Genomic DNA, 5596 nt, shown 5'->3' with positions numbered 1-5596 from the left:
ACCCACTCCTCTGTAATGCACTGTCTGACTTGTAATGGAACAAATAGCCATTGTCTGCATTTATAATGTATCAGAGATTTGCATTCATGTTGCTTGAGCACTCCTGCAGAGGTTGTCACAGTGAGACGAGCCCAGTATACACATGGTGAAAATAGGTTTGTATAAGAGACAAAAATCACATTAGAAAATTAATACTGTACCTGCAAATGCAACCCTTACACAAGGCTATACTATCAGCAATGCTACAAAGCCAAGACAAAAATCAGAATTCTTATTTCTAATAGCACGATACGAGCACGAGAACTAACCAAAATAATCATGTGAACTTCTACTGTATGTGCTTGCATTTTCACAAAACCCCAAGGAATTGCTCTGTACCAACCTATGTTGCATAATGGTCAATGCCTCTCTATCTGTAGTGCCGTTACTAAGTCCTTACTTTAAAAATTCATACCTGAGAACGAACAATTAAAAACATTAGATGTTCCCGTTCTCTCAGATGTCTTAAAGATAACTGTAGTATAACACACTCATACACACAAATTATCACAGACAAAATCAAATCAGACTTCCATCCGACTCAGAAACTGTTTTTATGAAAGCTGCAAATAGTGTAATTGCATCATTCTCATTGAGAATGTTTCTGTACCAATGCTTCTTTAAGATCAGAATTTCATTATCACATTTTTCTAGATTGATGGATAATGTCCTGTTGACTTACCTGGAGACACTCTTGGTTCAGATGCTATCTCTCAGACAATCTGTAATTTGTGCAAATAAAAGACATTTTCTCTGTCCTTTCTAGAGTGAAGTTAGGGTTTCTGTGTACATGCTATGCTTTAGAACAGTTACCTAGTGATGTGGTATTTATTTCCATTATTCATTTCCACTCCTGTGAAGCATGATTCACAACTTCATGTGTCTATGAAAGCAGAGGGATCTTTAGTGATAGCATTTTTTTCTATGCATACATTCTGTGTCCAGAGCAAGTCATAGTGACGAGGATTAAATATACATGGCTTTTCTTTAACTCTGAATGTGTTACCCATGTCACAAATGAGTCAGCCATATAATCCTGGTAGATACAGTATGTATGACCTCAGCCAGCTGGCTACCTTGTTTACCCTAAAATTTCAAAAGTTACAATGGGTAGCAGAGCTTTTGGTGACATTAAATCATAGACTTGCCTCAATATTTATATTCAGGCTAAGATCCACCTCGCCTTTCTTTAGGTTATTTACTCTTCCTCTTATATTCCACTGTATTTATCCATTGGCATGTTGCCATAGTTTAGACGCTGCTGAGGTTACTACAAGTCACCTATATACATGCCAGCTGAAAGATGATACTGAGAAACTACTGCACATGTTCTATTAACCACTGACTGCATGGAAGTCTGTTCTTCTTCACCATGTCGCTCGCTGCCAGATGTCTTGAGCCAGTCTAATATGGAGGACAAACGGATGACATGTGTGAGCATATGATCTCTTTTGGCTGGAGCAGTAATGAAATTACCTTAGAGAAGTCCATTGCTGTTTTCTTACAGATAAACAGAAATCACGGTAGGAAAGAATTACAGGGAATTATACTTACACAATAACAGTATTGTACATTATTACATTGATGTAAACATATTTACTTTTAATCATACTTAATTTATAGTGTAATAAATTAATTTGCAGTTACTTGTTCTCGTAAGGGCAAATCTTAAGGGCAAATATTTTTACATCAGGCTATCTCTTTGTTAACAACGCATGGGCCAGGCAGAGTAGAAAAACTTGACGTCGTCTTTTATCAGTAAAGCACACAGGCTCCAGATAAACGCAGCTGAGTGCCAGTGATCCTAATGACACTGAAGGCATTACTGCAAACCATGCTTCACAGACCATGAGCACATCTTTCATTTTGATGGCACCGGCATCACTGCATATGCTAGATAACCCTTTTAACTTACGACCACAAGAAATATAACCATAAATTCAGTTTATCTGGAGATGCCTAAGGAGATGATCATGCTACTGTTCTCTGTTATTGCAATAATTTGCAACTGAATTACAGATTACAATGAGATGAAATTGTCAAGAAATTAAATACTGAAATATTATATTGAGATCTTGTTAAGCAAATTATGTGAGAATGCAGCTTCTTACCTTTTTTTTTTTAGCTATCATCAGGGTAATGTACACTTTATTTACATTTACATCTGTTTTTTAATTCACCTTAAGAAATCTCATTGAATGAACGGTGTTTTTTTAACCTGATGGTCCTCTTGTAAACCTTTGTGGAAAAGCAAATCAATAACTATATTTATCTCACATTTAAACATTATGATATAAATGCTGGAAAAAGTCACTGATCTCCGATTTTCTGCCTTCCTGAATTGTTGAGATTCCACTGAAAAAGCTGTCATGTGACTGGTACGGCAGTGATAAGGGATGACAGGCGCAAAGCAGAGAAGAGATGCTGCTCATGTTTTGTGGAGAAGTGAAGAGGTGGTGGAGGGACAATAGCAGACACGCAGACCTCTCTCCCGGTATAGGGTGTACCAGGCAATACTGAGACAGCTTGTCCGCAGAGACAGCACCCACTCTGAAGAGCCCAAGTGGAACAGCCAGTGTACGAAGGTAAAAAATACATCCTAACACGAGCCACTCCCTCAGTATCATTTACACTGCACATCTTCCCCGTAATTCTTTCCTACCGTGATTTCAGTCAGAACTCCACAATCTGGTGGGACTATTACAGTACATGACTCTATTATGGACAAAACAATTAAAAACGCAACAATGTCCAAAGATTTTAGTAACTGTGACATTTTGGTAAAGGATGCTGTGTGTGTGTGTGTGTGTGTGTGTGTGTGTGTGTGTGTGTGGGGGGGGGGGGGGGGGCTTTCCACTAATATGTGCACTTTCCCCTCTTCATCCTTTCTTTGTTTTGATAGAAACTCTGGCTCATTTCCTCTCTGTGACTGTGACAGCTGCATGACGTTGGCGGACGCTTGAATTGTTTGTCCACCTAAAGCGCGCGCTGTGTCAGAGCGACTACGGATGGTGATATTCCCCTCCAGCAGCACGTCCTGCTGCCACTCGGGCCACGGCGCAGTCAGCTTCCTCGCATTGTGCTGCTGCTTTGCGTCTGAGCACCAGCAGCAGGTGGTTAAAAATAATAAACATAATGATGCTGGTCTTTTGGCTGAAGCATCTGGCCACGTTACAAAAAGGGGCGTAATCTTGGAAGCTGACAATCGAATCAGAGCGAAAAAGTGAACAATATTGCTTTTTGTTGCAGTTGGTGTTAGCCATCCAACTATGTGATTTTGTCCCACAAAACTTCCTTATGTCTAAGAACATACAGTGTATTTATGAGAAAGGCTATCCTCTGAATCTACATGTATTATACAACAGATGTCTTTCTTTATGTAGCTCTGTTTATAACTGTTAGTTGTACATTAGGCCTGTCACACTGTGTTAACTTGTGCATTCATGAAGGAGCCCTTGAGTGATATGAATGCAATCCTTTGATATATTTTTAGTTTGCGGCCAGCCGGCACCTTGCACACACCATGTTCCTCACACCCACTATGCATTCTCAACCAGTGCGGGAACAATGTGGCATGGGTAAAAAAAAATTCAGGCCTGGCCACATTACTTTCAGTCAACCCTGGGCAGGAGTGAATGAGACTGGCATGCTTTTTCCAGTTGTGCTGTGCTCTCCCTACCCTTCATGGGTCTATCATACGTGCAGCTGCCAGAGCTGAGGGAACAAGTCAAAGGACATTGACACACAACAGGACATGACTTCACTTCTCTGTCAGACGTGTCAGCTTTATGTGCTGAGAAACACAAAGGCTGCTCTGTGGAGATGACCCACTGATTGAAGCCACTGTTCTCTTCTACAGGCAATTCTGAACAGCACAAAAACAACTCTGCAAAGTATGATGTGGGAAAGATATTAGAATTTTCAGCCATTAGCCATGATAATGAGCCAGGAGGAAGGACGAGCATTTTGTTGAACTGGTCACAGTGCAGTCAGTAGTACATTTGTTGTATGATTTTTCTGGAATTAAAAGTCAAACTTCAGTTGGATATACAGCTAAACTATCCATTAGATCTCACCCTGAATGTATAAACACATCTAGCTGATTAAAGCAGAGAATTCCATTAGCTTTCAAGGGGTTTGAAATAACAACTTAAGACTGAATATGGATGCAATTGCATATACATTGTATACATTGTATACAATTATACTGAAAATGGGAAGTAGCATAACAATATAAAGGAGACATTTTCTTCCACTGCACACAGTTTATTGTTTCTTGTAGAAAAATAATGCAATTAATTAATCTAGCTACATCATCACAAAAACACACACAAAAACAAAAAACAGATCTGAACCTGAAATATCACAAGTTAATGCATTGGTAAGACTGTGCAAATGCTTTTGTAACACAGAGTAATATAAGGTCCCAATTTGACATTTCCTACACTGAAATTTAAAATGCATATAATTTTATCGGAGTGTGAATATAATGCATTTATAAAGGCGTTCTTGTTCAGAGAATTACAGTAAGCAGAGCTAGATAATCATTGATATCACACCAGATAACAATTACAGAATTAATGTATTATGCCCCCTCTGCCCCATTACTACTGGTCTAAAGTGACATATGAGAAGATCTGAGGGACAGTCAAACAGAGCTATCTATCAAAAATAAGACACTAGATATCACAGAAATTAAGCACACCAAGGTATCAAAATGCCATCAGTTTGAAAAGAATGAGTCACATTGGGGTTCTATTATGGCATGCTGGTAAAGCTTCAGTTTTATCCAGGCCAAAGTTTCCTTCCCAGAAAGAGGACATGGACAAAAAGAAAACTGTGGTAAAATAAGAAGGGAGTAAAAAAATGAAGTACAGCAATGAGCACACAATAAAAAAGCAGGTCACATACCTCAAAAAGCCAAGTACATCCCCAATCCCATATGTTCAGCGTAAAAAGAAATGGCCATTCCTAAAGGCACACACTTGAGACCAGCACCACGTGTGCCTGGGCTCTGATGTGAGCAAGGAAAATAAAAGGAAAATTTTAGAAAATTTAAGCAAAAAACACAATAAAAACAAAGGAAAAGTTGTTCCCTTTCACTGAAAATAACAGAACCAAAGTCCAGCTTCATTATTTTGCCTGACTGGGTTCCACTCCGAGACTACATCACAAATGGATATTAGACAGACAATTCATAAATAACAATGAAATTGCAATCAATGAACATTTCAGCTATAGCCAGAAATATACTGTTGCACTTGGGGTTGGAGGCAAAGAATGAAAACTTATACTACATCAAACATTTTCTGACAAACATCTTACAATTACCAATAAAACAGATCATGTAAAAGAACCCATTATCGTAACATAAAGGTTGTTTAAATGACACCAGAATATTGTTCACAGCTAGTTTGCATCGATGCCTTTTCCACTCCTTAAAGCAACTCTGATATGTTCAGAAAGTCAAGTGCTTATGAATGAAATATTATCTTGTATGAAGAGAATAACAAAAAAAGAAGATGATTTGCAAACTGGAAAGGGTACACCAGCGGCT

This window comes from Megalops cyprinoides, chromosome 2 (assembly GCF_013368585.1).
Source record: "Megalops cyprinoides isolate fMegCyp1 chromosome 2, fMegCyp1.pri, whole genome shotgun sequence".
NCBI lineage: Eukaryota > Metazoa > Chordata > Actinopteri > Elopiformes > Megalopidae > Megalops > Megalops cyprinoides.
Note: the sequence above shows the minus strand (reverse complement) of the source record.